The following is a 12,761-nucleotide window of genomic DNA, read 5'->3' on the forward strand; positions in this document are numbered from 1 at the left end:
TTCATCCCTTAAATGTTCCTTTCCTCCTTCCTTCCTTCCTTTTCTTCTTTCTTTCTTTCTAAGATTTTGTTTATAGAGGGAGTTGTTTAGAGAGGGAGAGAGTACAGGCGTGAGTACAGGAGCTGTGGGAAGAGCAGAGGAAAGAACCTCAAGCAGGCTCTGTGCTGAGTGTAGAGCCCATCTCCGGGCTGGATCCGAGGACCCTGAGATCATGACCTGAGCCCAAAGCAGGAGACAGACACTTAAACAACTTAGCCACCCAGGTGCCCCACTTAAATGTTTCTTTATTATGCATAATGGATTTATTCAGCATATGTTTACTATTCACCTACTGTGTACTAAAGGTTCACTGCTGGGAATACCAGCCATAATTAAGATGAACCCTCATGTTGGGTACAATCTTCTTACCTGAGTCACTGCCAAAGCCTTAAATAGGTCTTTTATATATTCTCTCTCCCTGCATTATATTAAAAACGCTATTGCCAGTTTAATTTCATTTATTGCTTCATTCTGGTCTGCAAGACCCTAATAGTGTGGGCCTGTCTTTTTTCCAAGGTTATCTTGATGAGGGAGCAGGAGGCTGGCTGAGGACAAAGCAAAAGCTGGCGCCTTGCACCCCCCCTTCACCCACTCCCCTCCATATGTGTAGCATTCCTCAGGCACCCCGACTGCCATAAAATGATAAATAGTTAACTTGCTGAGATCACAATCCTGCAAGACAGGAGTCTCCCTTGGTTTGCAAATGTCCTTGAGATTACAACAGAGAAGTTACCTTATCAATAGCCCAATTTCCAAAGACACAGAACTCAGTTCCTCAAGCCTAATGTCACCCTCCCCTCCATAAAAAACCAAAGGAGGTGGAGGTAGAAGGAAAAGTAAATAAAGTTAAGTTTCTTCTAAACCTAAATCTCATTAGCAAGGATGCTTGATAGCAGGAATGTAACATTCCACCAGGAGACTCCCAATTGTCTTTACTTGATAGTAACCAGGCCTTCTATATCCTGATAGTATTCTTTGCCCCAATAGCCCTTCTGAACACCCCTTTGTCCTCACCTACCCAACTCCTGTGTATATAACCAACCACTCCTAACAACCCGGGGCAGCAGCAGCTCTTCCTGCCCACGGGTCCTGTCCCCGTGCTTTAATAAACCACCATTTTGCACCAAAGATGTCTTAAGAATTCTTTCTTTAGTTGTCAGCTCCGAACCTCACCCCACCGAACCTGACTTAGGTTCTGGGACTTCATCAATCTCACATTATTCTCTTAATTTCCTTCCTTCCTTCCTTCCTGTAAACTCTACCTCCAATGTGGGGCTCAACCTCACAACCTCAAGATCCAGAATCATACGCTTCACTGACAGACAGGCAGCCAATGCCCGCCCCTCTCTTAATTCTCTTAGTTCTCTACATTTTAGATACATTTATCTACTAGATATGTGACCACAGTCCCTGGCCTTCCCTAGTTTCAGTGGTTTTGTTGTTCTTTTCTTATGGAAGTGCTTTTCCCCCATCATCCCATATGACAAAATCAAATCCATCTTAAAAAGCTCACTCGAATGGTCATTTTCTTCAGGAAGCTTTTCCTGATCTCCCTCCTCCTTCCTGTTTGGCAGATTCTTGGAACTTGTTTTGTTCTCCAGCATTCATTAGCCCTTACTATCGAGCTATCTGGGCTCTGCCCCTACACATTCCAAATTGTTTGCCTAACAACTTAGAAAGGGAGCCAGCGATGCCCGTAGCAGCCACCAGCAATTGTGCCAGCCTTTTCTTTTTTTCTGGCACACTCTGGTACCTGTTCCTGGACCCTGTGAGTTCTTTTTTCTTTTGTTAAGATTTTTCTGTATTTATTTGTCAGAGAGAATGTGCACAAGCAGGGGGAGCAGCAGGCAGAGGGAAAAGCAGGCTCCCACTGAGCAAGGAGTGTGATGCAGGACTCCATTCTGGAACCCTGGGATCATGGCCTGACTCCAAGGCAGATTCTTAACCAACTGAGCCACCCAGGTGTCCCAAGGACCCTGTGGGTTCTTTGCCTATCTCTGTCCTCTTTTCTGTGCATCTCCACATCAATTCTGGCTCCTTGGTATTTCTGCTTCTTCCTTAGTTTTTGATGATTGATTCTCTATCATGGATTTTGAACTGAATTGTGTGCCTACCCCTCCCCCCCAAAGTGGATTTTCTTGGGCAGAATCCGATGTTGCCTGGTGCCAAACCAGGGGGAGGTGGTCAATCAACTATCTTTATTTACACTTTTTTTTCCTTTTTCAAATGAAAACAATTTTCAATTGCAGGAAGACCTATACATAACATAAAATTTACCATCTTAACCATTTTTTAAAAAAGATTTTATTCATTTATTTGACAGAGAGTGAGAGATCACAAGTAGGCAGAGAGGCAGGCAGAGAGAGAGGGCCATAACCCACTGAGCCACCCAGATGCCCCCCATATTAACCATTTTTAAGTATATAATTAAGTAGTGCTGAGTTTATTCACATTGTTACGCAACCAATCTTCAGGACTCTTTTCATCTTGAAATCTTTCTTTATATTTTTAGATAGCCATTTGTTTGCTTGCTTTATTTACCTTGCCTATTAGACTGGAAGTTTCTTGAGGACAAGGCCATGTTCCTGATTTTTCTATCCCTTATAAGACTGACTGGTATAGTCAATTTGTAATTACTTCATGAAGTTGAATTGACTGATTTCCCCTCTCTGTTCATCTAACCTGCTTTCCGCAGGAACCCTCCTCTGCTCACAGACCTGGATCCTCCTAGCGATGAAACAGACTGTTTGCAAACATATCACTTACATGAGCAAGGGAGGTAAGCGTCCACAGAGTCAGAAGTTGGCCTAAAAGGTTGATGTGCTTTGGAGGTTTTGCTTTAACTGCCACTTGGTGCTGTTGTTTTTGTTCTGAGAGGTGGGAATACAGTGGTTTTATTTATTTTAAAAAGGCAGGAAGCCAGGAACACATAATTGAAAGGAAGTTTCTGTGCTGGCATATTATTATTCTAACTAAGATGGTAACAAATAAATTGGGACTTCCTTTTGTTTGAAGTGGTGGATGTGAACTGAGGTGAACATTTTACACTCATGAAATTGCCAAGTGGCAAATACTTTCATGGTTCCTATTATTTAAAAAGTCCTATAAATTTACACTCTTCTAGGAATGTGTTTTTTTACATAATTGCCTCGCAGAATTGTCCCATACGTGCTCCTCGTGTCTTCAGACTGAGGGGAGACCCAGTGTCTCCCTATTTCTTTCATACCTCAAAAGACTCTCAGAAGGCTTATGTCTCTTAGAGTCACCTCTCCTTCTGGTTTTCTGCTTCTGGAATTCTTCTTCGTTGCCTGCATTTTGTTTCTTGTGGCTGTTCTCTCTCCTCTAGCCTACATATACCCTGAAGCATTCTGTTTGCCTGGATTTTGCAAAAATACCACGTGTGTTGTCCAGAAGAAATATTTAAGTGGAAACAGGAGGTAGCACGAAGATGGAGATTACTTACATCAGAATGATGCAGAAAGATGTAAATGAGATATGAGGCACACTGTTCTTAAATTTCATTGGCCATTCCTACCCTTGGAAATATTTGGGAACTGACTTCATTCTTCAGTCTCTGTGGTCTCGTGCTAGGTCACTGATTTTGTCCCATTTCCTTTACTGTTTGGCTCTGGGACCCTAATCTCCTTCTGTTAGTCAGTTCTTGAAATATCACAATTTGTCCAAATTTTGTCCACTAATTTTCTTGCCCAAATTTCTGTCATGCCTTAGACATGACAAACATTTTTTCTTTGTTTTTACTATAAAGATAATTTTACTATAAAGATAATTATCTCCATAAAAGTGATTTAGTTTTTTCTTTAAAAAAAAAAACCAAAAAACCTCTAATTTTAGAACAGTTTTAGATCTAAAGAAAAATTGCAAAAATAGTACAGAAAGTTTCCATGTACCTTGCACCCAGTTTTCCTTATCATTAATATCTTACATCAGTAGTTAATTTGTCACGATCTATAACCAATATTGATACATGATTATTAACTCAAGTCTGTATTTTATTCACATTTCCTTAATAGTTTCCTAATGTCTTTTTTTAAAATGCCAGGATGCCATTCAGGATACCACATTGTATTTGTTATGTCTCCTTAGACTCTTCATAGCTGTGAACATTTATAAGACTTTCTTAGTTTTTGATGATCTTGACTGGTTAAGTATTTTGTAGCATGTCCCTCAGTTGAGATTAATCTGATGTTTTTCTCATCATTAGAGTAGATTTATGTGTTTTTTATAAGTGTGATTTTTATCAACATGACTTATCAGTGTTAATGTTGACTTTGATCACTATTTATCACTAGTAAATATACAAGTGAAGTTAAGCCACAGGCTGAGGAGAACAGCATGGTAATCAGGAGCTTCTACCTTTCAAGAATGTGAATCTGGGTCACCCACCAGCTAAGCTACCCAGACTAGCAGAGATACTAGCTGAGTAAAGGGGATTAAGAATAGGAAGTAGATTTTTTCACAGAACTAGAACAAATAATCCTAAAATTTATATGGAACCGCAAAAGACCCCCGAAAGCCAAAGCAATCTTGAAAAAGAAAAAAAAAAAAGAAAAAAAAAGAAAGAAAAAAAGGGAGGTGTCACAAAGTTATACTACAAGGCTGTAGTAATCAAAATAGTATGGCACTGGCACAAAAGTAGAGGCATAGGTCAATGGACCAGAATAGAGAGCTCAGAAATAAATGCATGATCATATGGTCAACTAATCTTTGACAAAGGAGGTGAGAATATGCAGTGGGAAAAAGACTGTCTCTTCACCAAATGGTGTTGGGAAAACTTGACAGCTACATGCAAAAGAATGAAACTGGGCCACCTTCTAGCACTATGCAAAAAAATAAACTCAAAATGGATTAAGGACCTAATGTGAGACTTAAAACCATAAAAAACCTAGAAGAGAGCATAGGCAATAATTTCTCTGACATTGACCAAAGGAGCATTTTTCTAGCTATGTCTCCTAAGGCAAGGGAAACAGAAACAAAAATAAACTATTAGAACTATATCAAAATAAAAAGCTTCTGCACAGCAAAGGAGACAACAAACTGAAGACAACCCATTGAATGGGGGAAGATATTTGCAAATGACATATTTGATAAAGGTTCGTATCCAAAATATATACAGAACTTATACAACTCAACACGCCCAAATAAATAATCTAATTAAAAAATGGACAGGAACCATGAACAGACATTTCTCAAAAGTTAACATACAGATGGCCAACAGGTGCATGAAAAAGATGTTCATCATCACTCGACATCGTGAAATGCAAATCACAACCACAATGAAATATCACCTCACACCTGTCAGAATGGCTAAAATTAAAAAAACAAAAACAAAACCAAAAAACCCACAAGAAACAAGTGTTGGCAAGAATGTGTACTATTTGTTGGAATGCAAACTGGTGCAACCACTGTGGAAAACATATGGAAGTTCCTCAAAAAGTAAAAAATACAATTACCATAGGACCTATTAATTCCACTACTGGGTATTTACCCAAAGAATACAAGAACACTAATTCAAAAGGATGCATGCATCCCTATGTTCATAGCAGCATTATTTACAGTAGTTGAGATATGGAAGCAGCCTAAGTGTCCATCAATAGATGAATGGATAACAAAGATGTGTGTATATAGATGTATATTGGAATATTACTCAGCCACAAAAAAGAATGAAATATTGCCATTTGCAACAGCATGGACCTAGAAAGTATAATGGTAAGCAAAATAAATCAGAAAAAGACAAATACCATACCATCTCACTCATATATGGAATTTAAGAAACAAAACAAATGAACAAAGAAAAAAAGAGACTAACCAAAGAACAGACTCTTAACTATAGGGAATAAGCAGATGGTTACAAAAGGGGACGTGGATTGGGGGATGAGTGAACTAGGTGAACATATTAAGAGCACACTTACTTTTTTTTTTTTTTTTAAGATTTTATTTATTTATTTGCCAGAGAGAAAGAGAGTGCAAGCGAGCACAAGCAGGGGGAGTGGCAGGCCGAGGGAGAGGCAGGCCCTCCACTGAGCAGGGAGCCCAATGCAAACTCGATCTTAGGACCTTGGGATCATGACCTGAGCCAGAGGCAGATGCTTAACTGACTGAGCCACTCAGGTGCCCCAAGAGAACACTTACCTTGATGAGCACCAAGTAATGTACAGAATTGCTGAATCACTACATTGTATACCTGAAACTAGTATAATACTATGTTAACTGCCCTGGAATTGAAATATAAATAAATAGGAAGTAAAGGAAGGTGATAAGAATCAACTATGTTTCAGGGATCAGCTGCAGTGCCAGAAGCTATAGTTTGTCACACCATCCTTCTTCAGCTTGTAGGGAAAAGGCTGACTAGAATTCTGCAAGAGTTCTTCCCACATAAGGTAAATTTATTATATGAAGCAAATGTATTCCAGCAGCACAAGAGATGGATTGTAGTGGCTGCTGTTTTCCTCTCCAGACTGTTCCTTGAGAACCAGGAGCACCAACCTCTTCCATCTGAGTCCAACCCTAGGACCAGCTATTGGAGAAAGAAAACCAACTCACCTGACTACACTTCTACCATGGAAGAGACCTACATCCCATGACCAATCAATGTAGGTGATACAAAGCCCTCTCCCCTTGCCTCAGTTAGGGATATCTCAAAAGGGTCAACCCAGCTTCAGAGTTCCTTGTGAAATTGTCTTAGGCACCTTGGGCACCTGTATTGCCTTTCTTCCCTCCCCGTTGTCCTGTCCTGCTTCTTTCACTCCCTTGGAGTTGGTGTTCTGTGGAGCACTTCCAAATAAGCCATTGGGATGCAGATCTCCATCTGGAAATCTGTTTCCTGGGAAGCCCAACCTTTGACACACAATGAAGAGACCTGAGGCTACATAAATGTACTTTGGCTTATCTCAGTCTTCTCTCTGACGCATGAGTTTAAATCAAATGGCAGGAATGGTACGTTGAAGAAAAGAAACTAGAGATAGCATAGGGAAAAGATGAGAGGTTTGGAACCTTGTAGTAAGAGCAAAACACAGGTCAGCGGACATAATCCATAATGGGCCAAGCAGTACTCTGAGCCTTATAAAGAGAGAAAGATGGAGGTCATCCAGGAAATTATTGAGGGGACTGGAAGAGAGTAACAGTGAGCCGCTCTATGGACCAGCTTGTGGAAGAAGGAAATTCCTAGGTTAACTTCACACTAAAACTGAATGCACAGTTGCTAATCAGCCTGCAGGGTCTCGGTGGGTTTTTATTTCCTGCGAGTCTGCCTATTTTTGCAGTGTGAAGGATTCTGGATTATCTTGGTGGGAGGATTTTGGGTCCATACTACAAAGGTAGGTGTAGGGAGGAAAGGCAGCTGGCGGGGAAGTAAGTAGATGGGATTTTTAGTTTCTGTTTTGTTTGTACAAGTTAGGATGACTTAACCCTTGCTAATATCATACTTTCTTGGGTTCATTGTATTCAGAGTGAATTTTGAACAAATCACTTAATGTCTAAGATCTTTTGTTTCTATGTCTGTTGAAGTGGTAAGAAACATCTCTTAGTTTACTTTCTTCATTATCTATGTTCAAGTGTTTAATACTTAAAGGAAGCCATCACATGTAAAACTAACTGCTTTATAAATAAAGCCCTGAATCAAACGATTTAGGTTTGGAAGGGAACATCTAGCCCACTCTCTCATGCAGTGGAGATATCCTTTCTGTGGCCTGCCTGACAAAGAGTTATTTGGCTTCCCCTTTAATAGTCTGAGCGCTGACAACCCAGTACATCCTAGACAGCCTTGTTGTCATATGACTCTAGAGCAATAATACGTGAGCGTTAATCCTAGGACCACTCGCACTAGGCTGAACTGGGCTCTTGTTAGAAAAGAAGGGCTATCTGTACCCCAATGTTCATCGCAGCAATGGGGTCAGTCGCCAAACTGTGGAAAGAACCAAGATGCCCTTCAATGGACGAATGGATAAGGAAGATGTGGTCCATATACACTATGGAGTATTATGCCTCCATCAGAAAGGATGAATACCCAACTTTTGTAGCAACATGGATGGGACTGGAAGAGATTATGCTGAGTGAAATAAGTCAAGCAGAGAGAGTCAATTATCATATGGTTTCACTTATTTGTGGAGCATAAGGAATAACACAGAGGACATGGGGAGATGGAGAAGAGAAGTGAGCTGGGGGAAATTGGAGGGGGAGACGAACCATGAGAGACTGTGGACTCTGAAAAACAAACTGAGGGTTTTGGAGGGAAGGGGGGTGGGAGGTTGGGTGAGCCTGGTCGTGGGTATTATGGAGGGCACATATTGCATGGAGCACTGGGTGTGGTGCATAAACAATGAATTCTGGAACACTGAAAAGAAATGAAAAAAATAATAAAAAATGGGAAAAAAATAAAAGTAAAACTAACCCCCACCCACACCCCCCACAAAAGAAATGAAAAATCTCTGGCCCTATGCCAAGCCTGAATCAGAATCTACCTTTAACAGGCTCTCCCAGTAATTCACATGCATATTACAATTTGAGAAGTATGGTTCTATACCTCTTTTAAAAAAATTATTATTCTTATAGTATTGATCTGAAAGCTTACTTTTATAGTAGCCACTCATTAGTCTCCATTTAGTTTCTTGCAATTTTATAGAAGTCTGGGATCTTACTTACTGCACATGAGAACTGTTCAAATCTTTGAAGGCAGAATCCAGGTTTGTTGGCTGGACTCTTTCCGAACTGTTTGAGGCTGGAAACTTTCCTGTCCTGAGCTTTCCCGTGGTCCCTTTGTTCTGTTGGATTGTTTTTTGTTTTTTATTTTTAAAGATTTATTTATTTATTAGAGAGAGAGAGAAAGAGAGAGAGAGAGCGCGCGCATGAGTGGGAGAGGCAGAAGGAGAGGGAGAAAGAACCTGTAGCTAAACGAGGAGCCAGACATGGGGCTCAGTCTCACAACCCAGAGATCAAGACCCTGAACCTAACTCGAGAATTGGGCCCTTAACCTACTGTGCCATCCAGGTGTCTCTCCGTAGGATTGTTTTAATAAGAATATCAGGGTCTGCCAACTGAGGGATTTATGAAAGGAAAGGCAGGCTGCCTTGTCCTTTTGCCTGTGGAATGGAAATGAACAAGATAGAACATTTGAGCTGATTGTTTATACACTCAAGCCTTAGGGCATATAAACAGGATGCAACCACTTATCTCCCCTTTATTGATTGTTTCCCACAGATTGTGGCATTCTCCTAAATTTGCTATCTTCTCAGGGATAGTTCTTTAAACTCAGTCTTCTCTTTTCTAAACTTCTCTTCGTTCAACTGCCTCTTGCATGGTTGGATTGGAATGTAAACGTTTTGAGAGAAGGGGATGAAGTCTTACTAGAATATTTTGTTTTTAATGTCAGGTTAGGTTAGTGCTTAGTGCATAATATGCTTTTAATAAGTAATTTTTGAATACACAAATGATTTAATGGGGGATATGGTTGTAAGATCTTGGTTGTCATCTTTTGAAAATTTATTAGTGTATCACTGTCTCGGACAAAATGTGACATCATGGATTGGACAGAATATTCCATGTGTCATATGACTATTGTAGAGCAGTGGTAGGATTAATTTCCCTAATTTAGACTTTGTGCTTAGATGAACTCAGCCTGATCACGACAAAAGAGACCAACGACCCCCCAGCATGATGGTTGTTTGGGAGTTTTGGAAAGTCAAAGTCAATTCAGTTGATCAGCAAGGTGGAATTTGCTTTAAATGACATTTTTAGAGTTTTTTTTCCTTTTGGATCTGAGGGGCTTTCCAAGGTCAGGGAGGCCCTTATGGCTAAAGAACTGTGGTCTTTCCTCATCCCTCCCTTGCATCATTCTTTGCTTCCTGAGGCCTCTAGCTGCATCTGAAGCCACTTTCCTCGCCTGAAATCACTTTTTGTCTGAGCTTCACTATGAAAAAGACTGTGGCTGGAGTATTTAATGCAGAGTAGATGGATAAGCATAATGATCCAAGAAAGATGGTAGTGAAATATGACATTTTCTGGTGTTGGATATGATAATAATGGGTAGAAACAGAGGAATGAGAAAAACAGGCTGGCTCCTTTGCCATGGCAACAATGAGTGCATTTATTATATAAACAGAAGGAGGAAAGGCAATTATTCGGTCCCTGTGCTTTTCTTTCCTAATCCTCCAGTTCTCCTATTTCTAGTTCAGATTCTCAAAAGATGGCAGCCAGTTATGATGTTGAGCATTTCCTTAAATGCCTGAGATGTGCGGGAATACACTTGACTTCCCAATATTTTATTATTAAAAGTAAATCAAAGATTTCTTTCTAAGCTTGTGTTCTATTTCATCAAGCCTAGAAGAATACCCTTTTTAAAAGTTTGTATGTATTTTGATACAATAAACTTACAAACGGGAATCAAGGTACCATTTTCTTTCCAATTCAGTATCATTAGAAAATTGTCTGATTCATTCATGTGTGTCTCAAGGATAAGTGGTCGTCAGTGAGTGTCTGACAGAGAAACACTAAGTGATTCTAGTTTAAAAGGAAAATCAATGTGCACTGAGTAGCAGTGCTTCAAAGGTAGTTCAAAAAGCTACTTTTCTTCCCTATGTCAAAATGCACCTGATGTCCTCAGGTACCAGGGGGAAAAGAAAAGCTATCAAATGCTTATGATAGTGAAATAGTGTGTTTTGGGGACCAGAAAAGATGGGAAAATAGATGGCTAATGAACTGCAGTCCGTACAGTGGATTTCCCAAAGAGCATTGCTGTGTTTTCACAATATTCTTCCCTTTTTGGAGGAGGTTGTGCAAAATTGCAAAGAGCGCGGTCTCATTTCATACATTTTCCAAATAATGTCTGGAATTTACAACATGAGCTGTAGGATAGATAAGTTAATGAGACAAGAGAGATAAGAACCTAAAATATACCAAATTTCTGAATACAAATATCAGCCCCACCATTTATTAGTTTTGTGTGACTTGGGGTGAGATACCTAGTGTCTCTGAGTCAGAGTTTCCACAGGTATACAATTAGAACTGTAAGTTTTACCAGAGAGAGGAATTGTCAGAATTAATGCAATTGACCTATATAATGCAGCCACCAGAGGACCTGGTACGTGACAGGGCTTCAAAAATAGGAGCTGTATTTCCATTCTTGTTGTCATTTTAGTTCAGATCTTCAGAATGTCTCCTCTGGGCATTCTAGTAGCTTCCAGTTTTCCTTGTCTATCGTCTTCCCGTTTTTGCATTTTGCTTACTCACTAGTATTTATATAACATTTTCCACACAACCTTCTTAACTTATACTTAATGTTGTGCCATATCCCACTTCCTAGAGAAAAGCTCAAACTTCTTATCATAGCATTCAAGGACATTTGTGATGGGACTCCAGATAGCATCTCCTCTATAAAGACCTTGTGTTCTCTTGGCCATGTCCTCTACGTGTCCTCAATCTTTTTCTCTCCATAATTTCACTCACTTCTCCCCCTTTAACTGTGATACCTTCCATTTCTGCATATTAAAAACCCTATTTGGGCTTTAAATTTCACCATCAATGCCATGTCCTTCATGAACTGTTCCTTAATCCTTTAGACAGAAGTGATCTCTACTGACACTGCTTAACAATTCCTTATAACATTAACAATAAATGCCTATGCACCTGTGTAATGCTGAACTCAGTGGATACTTACAATCTGGATATTATCTAACCTGTCTAGAGTCGCTGACAATACTAACAACTTTCCATCCATTGCCTTCCTTTGATGTTGAAAGGGTGAATTTCTTACTTCCTCTCTGACTTTGCCTTCTTAGTCTCCTCGGTGGATGTATTAGTTTCCTAGAGTTGCCTGGAAAATGTACCAGGCAATGGATGACTTAAAACAACTTAAATTTATTATTTCCCAGTTCTGGAAGCTAGAAGTCAAAATCAAGATGTTGGCAGGTCTGTGCTCCATTTGCAGCTTCTAGGGAAGGGTCCTTTCCTGCTTCGCCCAGCTTCTGGTAACCTCAGGCATTCCTTGGCCTATGGCAACATAACTCCAATGTTGGCCTCAGACTTCACATGGACATCTTCTCTGTCTGTGATACTCTCTTCCTGGTGTCTCTGCTTTCTCTTCTTAAAATGACCCCAATCATGTTGGATTAAGCCCCATCCTAATTGACAATGACCACATATTTATTTGATTTTATCTGCAAAGACCCTATTTTCAAATAAGGTTACAGGTATCAGGTTTTAGGAAACAGCTTTCTAGGGAAAACTATTTAACCCATAACACTGGAGCTCCCACCTTTTGCCTCTTTTTTAAATATTACGTTTCTTCAGAGTGATTTCCCAGGTTTTCTTCTCTCAGAAGTCACTTAAATAATGTCCAAAATGAAAGAAGTTGGTAGTAATGAATATGATGACTCACAAAACACAAAAATCCAAGTAGGATGCTCGAGCTATAGTCTTCGGACATATTTTCCTAGACTATAGCTTTCCTAGACTTAGATTTTCCTTCTGAATCAGAACTGAGATGTAGTCTTTAAAAAAATTCAATGGATGTTATTTTTTATTTTTATTTTATTATTTAAAAAAAAATTTTTTTAAGATTTTATTTATTTATTTGACAGAGATCACAAGTAGGCAGAGAGGCAGGCAGATAGAGAGGGAGGAAGCAGGCTCCCTGCCGAGCAGAGAGCCCTATGCGGGGCTCAATCCCAGGACCCTGAGACCATGACCTGAGCCGAAGGCAGCGGCTTAAC

General features: G+C 39.9%; 1 protein-coding gene across 3 annotated transcripts in view; it reads left to right on the forward strand.

Moving 5' to 3' along the window:
* The first annotated feature begins 1,703 nt into the window (after positions 1-1,703).
* LEPR (leptin receptor) overlaps positions 1,704-12,761 on the forward strand; it is a 119,347-nt gene continuing 108,289 nt past the window's right edge. For 2 of the 3 annotated variants that reach the window (XM_045064676.1, XM_045064677.1), the window contains exons 1-3: positions 1,704-1,807; positions 2,735-2,818; positions 6,515-6,650. The gene's annotated coding sequence lies outside the window, so the exon portion shown is untranslated. The remainder of the gene's footprint in view (positions 1,808-2,734; positions 2,819-6,514; positions 6,651-12,761) is intronic. The other variant, XM_013061662.2, reaches the window with a different exon arrangement.

The sequence above is a fragment of the Mustela putorius genome, unplaced genomic scaffold (genome assembly GCF_011764305.1).
Source record: "Mustela putorius furo isolate JIRA1106 unplaced genomic scaffold, ASM1176430v1.1 tig00003853_pilon_pilon_pilon, whole genome shotgun sequence".
Taxonomy (NCBI): Eukaryota; Metazoa; Chordata; class Mammalia; order Carnivora; family Mustelidae; genus Mustela; species Mustela putorius.